General features: G+C 44.3%; 1 long non-coding RNA gene across 4 annotated transcripts in view; it reads right to left on the bottom strand.

Moving 5' to 3' along the window:
• Positions 1-12,636, bottom strand: part of LOC139751607 (uncharacterized) — a 292,242-nt gene that overhangs the window by 161,355 nt on the left and 118,251 nt on the right. For 2 of the 4 annotated variants that reach the window (XR_011713379.1, XR_011713380.1), the window contains exon 2: positions 3,811-3,881. The exons of the other annotated variants lie outside the window; for them this stretch is intronic. This is a non-coding gene — a long non-coding RNA (uncharacterized lncRNA). The remainder of the gene's footprint in view (positions 1-3,810; positions 3,882-12,636) is intronic. 4 annotated transcript variants of the gene reach the window in all.

The following is a 12,636-nucleotide window of genomic DNA, read 5'->3' on the forward strand; positions in this document are numbered from 1 at the left end:
CCAGTAACGTCACAACAGTGACGGTACTGCACAGCTGCAGGAGCCCAGCCTCCCTGAGAGAGCAAGACCCCACGAAGGAACATGACCACTTTAAGGCAGGAACTTTTCCTTCCCTGAATATTATGGTCTACCATTACACCGCGCCGATAAGTTGCTAGGACCGCACTGTTCTCAAGGCATACATTACTGGCGGTAGTGTAGCTGATACGAGAGAGAGAGAGAGAGAGAGAGAGAGAGAGAGAGAGAGAGAGAGAGAGAGAGAGAGAGAGAGAGAGAGAGAGAGAGAGAGAGAGAATGCTTCCGATAAACTGCGCTCATTTCGAGTCTAACGACAATACTACGCTTCTGTCAGACCTCGACTCCTGTAAGATTTCACCAAACGGGACACCAGGCCGCGTGTATGTATGTATGGCATGAGACGTGTTCTATCACCTCCACCATTCCTCGAAGACTGTAGCTTACCTCAGACGTAAACCAGAGGACGTGAAGCTATCTCTATTTCCAGCAAGTGGAAGAGATTTCTGCCATGAATTAATGGCGTGCTTGAGGAGCTCAGAAAATCTTAAAAGGTTAGATAAACACAGAGGTTGCGTATCATCACCTCGTGTGGCGTTAGTAACGATAACAGAGATACGTTCCAGGTCCAGACAGGGGAGTAGACTGACGCACCGACAGACAGACTCAGGGTTAGGGTGGAGACTCAAACGTGACGGTGGGAGGACGGGTCGGTGAGGGACAGGAAACGGGAGAGGAGGTTAGGGAAGGATGTGGCTAGGTCCAGGTGGTCAACGGGAATGGTGTATGGTGGTAGGGAAAGGAATGAAGAGGCTGGGGAGGATGGACAATCAATCCATCTACAGTCTCTCCAGACTTACTGATTAGGTCTTCTACTTCACGCTCTATAGTTGGCTGAGGAGTATGGAAGCAGAGTCTTGCCTTAGTCTTCACCGAGGCACAACAAAGTTCCCTTCTCCCCAAGTCTCCTCAGCAGCCCTGGTACCTGGATTATTTGTCTGGCTGTCGAATGTCTCGCCATGTCTCCTCTTGTCTTTCACAGCATCGCCGTGATGGTCTTCATCTCTGGTGCCTGGAACGTAGACCTTTCTTCCTTCGTCTGGGTCCTGGACTCATCTCCGTACGTCAGGACAGGCGACAGTATAGTACGACGCGTGGTTGTCTTATCATTAAAAGGTTTACACGGGTCTCTGATACTTGAATACTGGGCACCAGACACTTATGTATTTGGATATTCGTTGTTGTTCCATCTGTAAAGCCATTTCATAAGATTCATCAGGGATCTTTTAACTAACAATATTCAAGTTTTCTTATCCTACAACAACATCAACATATATTTCCGTTTTTTTGGTACCGACTACGCTATCATTTTACTTTCATTTGTCTACAAATTTCTGCTTCTTTCTCTCATCTATTCGTACATTGCTTGCAGTATGTCTTCCTTGAAGATCGTCTGGAGAGCATCACAGCTGTGCTGACCTTCTATATCACTCGTGTAGACCGACAGTGTTGGTGGTTCGGTGGTGGTGCACTCTGGCCCAGCACCAAGACAGACGACAGTCTCAGACATGGTCAGAAGTTACGTGCGTCCCAAACTCTTGTCCACAGAGTTTCAGGGAGCATTAGTTGTAGCGATCTTCACCAACACCCTACTGACACAGCAACGGTGATAACCCCAGCGCTAACCTGGTGGGGAGATACGAGCCAAGGTGAGGTTGAGCAGCAGCTGCAGCGAAGTCAGGTGAGGTGACGTCCAGCAGCAGCAGTGAAGTCAGCGGAATAGAGAGGCTCAGTAGGAATAGTGAGGTCAGTGGAAGTGAGGCCCAGCAGAAGCAGCAGTGGTGTCAGCAGAGATGATTTCCAACAGCATAAGCAGCTGTGATGTCAGCGAAGGCGAGGTTCAGCAGCAGCAGAGATGTCAACGGATGAGGTCCACCGTCAGCAGTAGCAATGATGTCAGCAGAGGTGAGATCCAGCATCAGCAGCAGTTTTGATGTCAGTGGAGATGAAGTCCAGCAACAGCAGCAGCAGTGACATCAGTGGAGGCAAGGTCCAGCATCAGCAGCACCAGTGATGTTAGCGGAGGTGAAGTCCTGCATCGGTGACAAGTGATGTCAGCGGAGGTGAAGTATAGCAGCAGCAGCAGGGATGTCAGTGAAGGTGAGGTGCGTCAGCATCAATGATGTCAGCGAAAGTAACGTCCAACAGCCGCACGAGAGATGTCAGCACAGCTGAGGCTCAGCAGTAATTGTGATGTCAGCGGCGGTAAGGTACAGCAACAGCTGCAGTAGGGCAGGAAAGGTCTAACAGCAGCAGCGAAGGTAAGGTTCAGCAGCAGTAGTGGAGGTAAGGTTCCCAGCAGCACGGAAGGTAAAGTCCTAGCAGCACGGAAGGTAAGGTCCCAGAAGTACGGAAGGTAAGGTCCCAGCAGCACGGAAGGTAAGCTCCCAGCAGCACGGAAGGTAAGGTCCCAGCAGTACGGAAAGTAAAGTCCCTGCAGCAGGAAAGGTAAGGTCCCAGCAGCACGGAAGGTAAGGTCCCAGCAGCAGCAGCGCAGGTCAAGTCGTCAGCTGAGCCGTTAGCGTCACCTTCAGTGTCACTGGGGACAACTTGTGTGACCACCGGGTACGCCTGAGTGATGGCTGCACGTGACTGGCCAGGCGGCTGAGATGGGAGTCAGCTGACTTTACTGCTGTGTCTCTCCAGCTCGTAGTACCTCGTTCCTTCTTCATTCCCGCGACAGCAAGTCTGTCTGCTGTATGTTGGCCTTGTGTCTGAACTCTCCATCTTTCTTCACTTCGATTTCTTTTGATAGTATCTTCAATTGTTCGGGGACGAATTTCTACGACTCCTGGTGGACCCAAAACCTCGTACTTTCCAGAGTACAGAGAGGCAAGGTTGTAGGGGAAGGGGAAAGGGTGTCGTTAACCCCCAAGACCTTGTGATCAGGTCGTATCGCCTCAAATGCCCCACAGCTCACGTTAATGTTTCTGATACGTGTTCGTGATATTCAAGAAGACTCCACGACATTTGCACGCACGATGCGTTTTTGTAGTTGCAAAATGAGTTACGGGTTTACGAAAGTAGGTATGTCAGATAACATACCTACACAGAGGTTTGTAACCGACGAATAACCTAAGATCACGTCGCAAATGATTTTCAGAGAACAGATGCATCCCCAACATATCTTATCTAATATGTCCATAACATGTTTTCTTCTTAAACAAGATGGTCAAAAGAGGCTCTGTTGGGGTGACCACTTCTAACACTATATCTGTGTTGTTTAATCTGTCGTTCCAGCTCTTTCCAAATCTGACCAACATATAACCTATCACAACCCTTACATGCAACACAAACCTTTCATGTGTGTTACCAATAATATTATTATGAGCATGTTGCTTTTCATAATGTTATTGTATGTGAAAGCCACCTGGACATCAAGGCTCTGAGAGCTAGAACAAAATCAATGACACTTTCGTGGAACGGTAAAGCATGTGTTTTGTGTCTATCATTATCTCTGTGATGTGCATCATCATAAAACTCACAGACGCCAAATGCTACTGGATAGTGTCCCAGGAGATGACAAAAAGAGAACCAGACATCAATAGAAACTGGAAAACTTGATGGACAACAGTCACTAGACGACTAAATGTGTCGTCTACCTCTTAGATAAGACACTTGAGGAGTACACTCACTGTGTGCAAGGTTATAGTCTCGTTTGTCCTTAGTGGAAGAAAGGCTCAAGTGAAAATAAGTACATGATCCAGATACGAAAAGAAAGGTGATAACACAGACCTTATAGGTGGTATATCGTACTATGCGTCGTCTGGAAAAAGAGATAGTGCCTGTCCTGGACGGTTCAGAATCTGAAAAAGGATAAAGATACCTACATCACAAAAGCTGACAAGTCAAATGCTTCAGCTAAAATGAACAAGAGAAATTACAAGAAAAATATCTTTGAACTGCTGAATGATCTTGATACAAAGAGAGAATTATGTACTAACCCAACAGTTCAAGTTAGCAGAGTCCAACAAACAACTCACAGTATTACTGAGAGGAAGGGATGACCTCATCAAACAGATCAGTGATCAGGATCCAACATTTTCTTATTTCGTGGTTTCGTTAAGACACAAAAAGCTTGATAATCCAATAAGACCAATGACAAGATCAATGGGATCAGTAATATACAAACTAACAAAATGATTACAAAGGAATTTGAACAGCAACAGACCACCGGATCCTCTCGAGGTTGTAATACCAATAGACATCACAAACTCACATAGATCTGGTAAGAGTAGAAAGGCATACAGATGATTATAATGAAACGGTGCAATTGATAATCATGGATTTGAAGAGAAATATCTATCAAGTCTATTCTTAAGCTTACCTATAGTATTGTTTTAAGCCACGATGATCATTAAATTATTCCATCTGTTAATGATCCTCTTGATGAAAATGTACTCATAAGCGTTAAAACATTGCCCACAAGTTTGTATTCATAACTACAAGTGAAGTCAGAAAAATCACGCCCTAGATAACTTGCTGGCTCGCGTTATCAAAGACATAACTATGATCAGACCACCTGTCAACCTTCTCTTTATTGAGCTAAGCAGATATAGGCTCTTCTGGCAGTCTTCATAGCTGTTTCTCAGTCTGTCAATGATCATGGTAGCTCGACACTGTACTCTTTCCATTCTGTCTATGTCTTTTTCACGTTAGGTGACCAAAACTGAGGCACATCATTCAGGATTGCGTCGCAGCAATGAAATGTAAAGAGTGAGGATGATTCTCCCTAGCCCTATCTCTGAATCCGAAAAACTTTTTCGCTCATTTTACAACTGCTATGCACTGTTAACTTGGCTTTAGGTCATCAGAGATTTCATCATGTCCAAGTCATTCACCTTGCTTACATTTTGTAGCTCAACAGAATTCATATTGTAGCTTAACTTTTCGTTTTTACTACCGACATGTAACTCTGCACTTACAGATATTAAAGTTCATTTGCTACCTATGAACCCAGTCCATTTGTTCATCTACGTCATTTCAGTGCTGCAGAAGTTTAGTTATACACTTATATCTCATCCTGGTATCATCTACGAATTTCGTTAGCCAAATATCATTAACTTTAACGCATATGGGAAAGAGACCCGGTCCAAAACTACATCCCCGTGGAACACCACTTGCTACGTCCAACCATTTTGAGGTTTGATCGTTAATCACTACACTGTGTTTACAGCCAGTCATTACATATTCTAGCCACCGAAAGACAACCCCATCTGAACCTTATGATTTACTTTTCTTAGTAACGCTTTTGAAAATCTAGATAGATAGCATCAATGCTTTCACTTTCATTTTGCATGTTGATTATATCATGAAAGAAACGAAATATATCTGTCAGACATGAACGATTTCATAGAAAACCAAACTGAGAATAGTTTATCAAATGATGTTATAAACGATTATGAAGGAATTCAAACAGCAAAAGACTATTGGGTCCTTTCGAGGCTGTTTGTGATAGTGGAAGATATCAGCAGATTAGTGTGATAAAAGTTTGAAGACACAGATAATTCCAAGATTATAATCGACATGCTGTCACTGTGACTGAGAAGGCGCCAATAATTCAAGTCGTGGACTTGAAGCGAAATATCTATCACGTACATTTTCAAAAGTATCTATACTACTGCTTTCAACCACTTTAACTGGTAGATCACTCCGTATGCTGAAAATTCAGTTTTACTGCGTATACTCTGAGCGTTAACACTGAGTATTTTCAGACGAGGCACATTTCAAACAGGTAATTACACCCCCCCAGTGACTCATCTTCTGCGAACAATATTGATGCGGAACTTTGTCGAACGCGTTTTTTGAAATCTAAATGGATGGCATCAACTGTTTTACTTTATCACTTGTATCACACTTGATTATACCATTCGAGAAATCTAACAGATCTAGATCAGGCATGAGCGATACCATCATATAATACATGCTGAGAATCGTAGTATATCTAAGTGACAGTCTTCTAATGGTTTACAGTTTTGTCCCGACCGTTACAAACGATTCCATAAGTTTTCCAAGTACAGACGTTAAGCTAATCTTACGATCACAGCGACTAATTACCAATTTTACACATCGGTGTTACACTGGCAGACTGCTATCACTCTGAAACTTTTCTGTAGTAAATAACTTGCTGGAAAAAAAAAAAGTTACGGGCGTAATTATAAAATTTTTCGCCTCTTTGCTTGTCTTGGATAAAGTTTCACTGTGTCTGCCTTTTCAGTTACTTTCCTTTTATTCACTGCTGACAGTATATCTTCATATCTTATGTCAATATGTTGCTGAACGTTTTCCTCTCTTAGCAATGGTATTTGATTCGGGACATGGGCTGCGTCGTCCTTCCTAAATGCGAACGCAAAAAATGAAAAAAAAATTATTCATGATCTCTGCCATAGCTCCGTTGTCTTGAATGGAGTCACCGTTTCCGTAACTCATGGCTCGATTGAGAGCGTAATGTCTCCTTCGTCAAGCTAGCGTTTGAATTTCTATCATAGTTATTTTCATAAGTAGTAGCAGTAGTTGTAGCAGTACCGAATGTGCAAGTATCTCTGTCCAGTACGAGGTCAAAGCCCTCGGGTTCTACACTAATCATTATCATCATCATTAGTGATATTATGAAGGATGATACAGTATACTATTGATATATTCTATTATTTTTATCATTGCTAATAATGGTTATGATTTTGGAGCGCTTATGTAGCAGGAGGCGTTTGAACATAACTGAATATCATTCATGAACCGACCCAACCACTGTGGCCTCAGGCAAAACCTGCGGTGGTGTGTACAAAGCCATCATTATCATGGAACAAAATATTATACCATAAAATGTCATCTTACTGAAATTCTAGAATATTTCTTTCTCATTCAAGTCGTGTAGGTAGCATCAGGATGAACAGTCTTGTTAAAAGTGAATCCCTTTTATGATTCTGAAGGAAAGAAGCCTCGTAGAACATGGTATACCCTAAGAGAACCCCATGATTCGCTGGTGCTCAACGCCAATTACGGACGACCACACAGTATTACTGGCAATTAATTCCATGTAACAAGAGACGAGCGGTTTACACATCCCTGTAGACAGTGTTTACAATGAGCTGTAATGTTCTTACTGGAGAAAAGTTGCGTACGCCAATTATGTTTTCCTTCGAGGGTAAATGACACATTTCCTTCTAGGTCCCTGACGGAGGGTATGCTTTTAGTGCCAGTGTGGTCATGATTATTTGACAGGTTGTTATATAAGTCTTCACGACACATCCCACCAACCATCGTCGAGGATCTATAGTGGTAGAGGGACTGGGCTTCCCATCACAATTCCTTGGCGTAGGCCTCCCTATCTGGACAATGAGTCACATGTGGAACACACTCCTCACACCTGCATCCATGAGAAGGATCACACCTCGTCGCTTTATACCAGGTGGGTGGGACACCAAGATGTTCTCTCTCTCTCTCTCTCTCTCTCTCTCTCTCTCTCTCTCTCTCTCTCTCTCTCTAAGGCAGCCACCGGTCAGGGAGGCATTACCGGCACTATCCGCCAGGGTGTCGAAGGGGTTGATGATGAACCGCGCCGCGACCCAGCGCTTCAGTGGCTGTCAAGTCTCACGCACGCGTGGGCTGCTGACTTTCACTCCACTAATGTACAGTTTCTCCATCTGACACACAACATTTCACATTTCTCGCACCTAAGTCATAACTAAGTACTCACTCATGTCTTGATCACGCTTTTAAAGGATTCCTTATCTAACAATAATTACCAGTATATGAGGGTACAGGAGTGCCTTCCATAATTACCCTATGTATATACTTTAGCAGAGAACGACGGGTTATTTGGAGTATGAGCTTGAATGGAGAGAACTCGTAGAAGGTGAGACACCTGGGAGTGGATATGACGGCGAATGGAACCATGAGAGCTGAAGTGAGCCACAGGCTGGGTTGGGGGACAAAGGTCTGGGGTGGTTGAGGTATGTGTGGAAAGAAAGTTACATGGGGAAGACAGCCATCAGGGAGGCCTGCTGGCCCATGTTTGTCTGTTTTGAACTTAAATCTAAAACATATAATGTCACTGTCTTTAAAGGCAAGTATGAGTATGTATATGGTAGTCCTGTTGGTGCTGTATGGATGCGAGGCGTGTGTGTTAGATATGAAAGTAAAGAACGTGGAGGATGTGTTGAACATACAATTTCTGAGGAAACTATGTGGTGTGCGGGGGGGTGATCGAGTAAGCAATGATAGGGAAACAGAAACGTAAGATGGTTAGAGGGGTATGGAATTGAGGGCTGAAGAGGATGTGCTGACATGGATTGAATATAAGAGAGGATGAGCGAAGATGTAAGACTGAATTTATGTGTCAGATGTGGAGAGAACAAGAAGGGGAAACCAAAGAAGAATTGGAAAGATGGAATAAAAGATGCTTTGAGGGCTCGGGGCCTAAACATGCAGGAGGGTGTGAGACATGCAAGGAATAGAGCGAATTGGAGCGATACGGGGGACGACGTGCTGTCAATAAAGAGGTCGAGGGAAACCATGGTGCATTACGTATGACTGCAGCAGAGGTCGAAGTCAGGTTCATGAAGCCGGTGGCAGACGAGAGACGGTAGCGGGTCGGAACAAAAGGCGTCAAGAGTTCGTTCAGCCTGTCAGCCAAGTCGCAGGTCAGCGTCTGAATCTGGCTGATCATAGGTCTGAGTTTTCACATTCCCGGACGCATACTCAACCATAAACAAGAAACTTGCTAAGAAAAAAAAAATGATTTAAAGGAGTATTTTTACATGAGTGATGGGTGAATGGAACAGAATGACTAAATATATGGTTAATGTAGAAAGCATTCATCAGTTTAAAATGTTACATGATAGTAGATTACGTTCAAGTGATGGGGCCCCACGAGTGTACATCTCCCTCCTCGTACAGAAAAAATAGCCAATCACACCAACACACACACACGCAAACACACTCACGTTAACATACACGTACACAATGACACACACAGGAAGGCAGATACACAGAAGTACCCATGTATACATGGTGCTGATGAACGCATAGGTCTCTCGTGCTCCTTACCCCACGAAAGCGAAAATATCAAAAGTGAAAATTTGGCGAGGATGTAAAACAGGTCGTTTGAGCAGCCAACGGTGTAGCAGTGCTGGGAATACTGAGGCAAATATTGCCAGCTGCAGCAGAGAGCAATACCACCCCGGTCTCAACATCACTTATGATGGTCATTTATTTCTCCTGAAATCCTGAGCGAGGGTTTTTATGTGTCATACCAGAGTTGTGAGGGGTGGTCGAGTGTCTACCATTTCCCGTCATGGGAATGAGTACTCTGACGTCACAGCTTCCCGTCCGAGGCACACAGTGCTGGTGGCAGGCCGTCCTGCCCATCTGGCACTTTACACCCTGGGGCAGAGTGGCAGTTTCTCCTTTATTAATCTAGGATCTTGTGTAGCGCGTGCGGCGTCCTGGGGAGAGTGTGCGCTACACTGTGCTGCAACTGATTTGGTTATTCCCTCTCTGAATTTATCGTGGGGAGAAAAAAAGAAGAAAAACGATACACCGTTTTTGTTTAAGATCTTAACACAAGACAGATAGACAGACAAATAGACCAATAGACAGACAGAAAGACAGACATAGATAGATAGATAGACAAAGATAAATCACAAGAGAACATGTGATTCGGGATTATGTTTGATTCTCGTGATTCACTTTCCGTGTGGCTCTCAGCCACATCAACAATGGAACCCTCAGCACCTGCTTAGATCATTCTCAGGAGAGCCGGCACCTGCTATGATAACCTTATGGACCAGCTATGATCATGCTAGGTACAGCCACCACCTGTTATGATCAGCCAACACCAACCACGATCACCCTTGATACAATCAGTGCCTGATATAATCATCCTCAGGACAGCTCACACCTGCTATGATCACTCTAAGGACAGCCAACACCTGCTATGATCATTCTAACCTAGCTATAAATCACCCTAGGGTTCCTTTTGCTATTTTCTACAACATAAGTTTCACTCAGACGTTTACCCTAATTCACTTAACTTGGATCCTTTGAGTTTCTTGTGAGCTACTTATTTCGACAAGAGACAGTCCTTTCCTTCTGGCGATCTTCACCACCTGTTATGATCACTCTATGGACAGCCTGAACTTGCTGTGATCAATGTAGAGACAACCAAGGCCTGTTGTGATCACTCAAAGGAGAGTAACACTTGCTATATTCACTATAGCGACTTTAAACACCTGCAGTGATGACTCTTAGGGAAGCCACCACCAGCAATAATCATTCTTTGGACAGCCAACACCTGCTGTGATCACTCTAAGGAAAGCCAACTCCTGCTATGATCACGACGGCGACCTTCAGTACCTGCTATGATCACTCTAAGAACAGCCAGCACCTGCTATCATCATTGTAGGGACAGCCAGCACCTGCTATCATCATTGTAGGGACAGCCAGCACCTGCTATCATCATTGTAGGGACAGCCAGCACCTCCTGTCATCACTCTAAGGCCACCCAGCACCTCGTCTTATATAGAGGTATCCACGTAGTTTGGAGTCACTGCGGGAGCTGTACCTTACACTCACGATACAGAAGAATTTCTTGAAGGGTAAAGTATTACTGTAGGTTTCCTGAACCTGCCCGAGATATGTGCTTAATGTATAGATATCAGTGTACAGTGATGTGCTTAGTGTAGAGATGTAAGTGTACAGTGATGCGTTTAGTGTACATATGTAAGTGTATACAGATGTATCGAGTGTACAGTGATGTGTTTACTGCACAAATTGTACAGTGATTGTACAGTGATGTGGGTAGTGTACAGATGTAAGTGTACATGTGCTTAATGTGCAAATGTAAGTGTACGGTGGTGTTTAGTATATAAATGCAAATGTACAGTGATGTGTTTAAAGTATAAATGTAAGTGTACAGTGATGTGGGCAATGTACAGATGTAAGTGTACAGTGATGTGGGCAATGTACAGATGTAAGTGTACAGTGATGTGTGAAGTGTACAGATGTAAGTGTGCAATACAGTGGGTAGTGTACAGATGTAAGTGTACAGTGCTGTGGGTAGTGTACAGATGTAAGCGTACAATACTGTGGGTTGTGCAGAGATGTAAGTGAACAGTGATGTGGGTAGTGTACAGATGTAAGTGTAAAGTGCTGTGGGCAGTGTACAGATGTAAGTGTACAGTGCTGTGGGTAGTGTACAGAGGCTGTGCAAGGATATAATATTGTTGACAACCATCTGCCATTTTGGTTTATGGAACGTGGTAACGACTAATATAAAAGACGTCATGTAAACTTTTGAGAAAAACTTTATTAAGTAAAACGAATTCTTTTCTTTAATGTTAGAAAACTTGGTCGTATACATGCTGTATACGACCAAGTGTGATCGTACAACACCGGGGTCACTACGCTGTATACGACCAAGTGTAATCGTACAACACCGGAGGTCACTATGCTGTATACGACCAAGTGTAATCGTACAACACCGGAGGTCACTATGCTGTATACGACCAAGTGTGATCGTACAACACCGGAGGTCACTATGCTGTATACGACCAAGTGTGATCGTACAACACCGGAGGTCACTATGCTGTATACGACCAAGTGTGATCGTACAACACCGGAGGTCACTATGCTGTATACGACCAAGTGTAATCGTACAACACCGGAGGTCACTATGCTGTATACGACCAAGTGTGATCGTACAACACCGGAGGTCACTATGCTGTATACGACCAAGTGTGATCGTACAACACCGGGGTCACTACGCTGTATACGACCAAGTGTGATCGTACAACACCGGAGGTCACTATGCTGTATACGACCAAGTGTGATCGTATAACACCGGAGGTCACTATGCTGTATACGACCAAGTGTGATCGTACAACACCGGAGGTCACTATGCTGTATACGACCAAGTGTGATCGTATAACACCGGAGGTCACTATGCTGTATACGACCAAGTGTGATCGTACAACACCGGAGGTCACTATGCTGTATACGACCAAGTGTAATCGTACAACACCGGAGGTCACTATGCTGTATACGACCAAGTGTGATCGTACAACACCGGAGGTCACTATGCTGTATACGACCAAGTGTGATCGTACAACACCGGGGTCACTACGCTGTATACGACCAAGTGTAATCGTACAACACCGGAGGTCACTATGCTGTATACGACCAAGTGTGATCGTATAACACCGGAGGTCACTATGCTGTATACGACCAAGTGTGATCGTACAACACCGGAGGTCACTATGCTGTATACGACCAAGTGTGATCGTACAACACCGGAGGTCACTATGCTGTATACGACCAAGTGTGATCGTACAACACCGGGGTCACTACGCTGTATACGACCAAGTGTGATCGTACAACACCGGAGGTCACTATGCTGTATACGACCAAGTGTGATCGTACAACACCGGAGGTCACTATGCTGTATACGACCAAGTGTGATCGTACAACACCGGGGTCACTATAGAGATTAGGATATAAGTGTGACCTTCACGCTGCTAGACCTCCGCTCGCTAACACACTGGACCAGAGCCGTCACAACTTAAT

Source organism: Panulirus ornatus, chromosome 11, assembly GCF_036320965.1.
Source record: "Panulirus ornatus isolate Po-2019 chromosome 11, ASM3632096v1, whole genome shotgun sequence".
Classification (NCBI taxonomy): domain Eukaryota; kingdom Metazoa; phylum Arthropoda; class Malacostraca; order Decapoda; family Palinuridae; genus Panulirus; species Panulirus ornatus.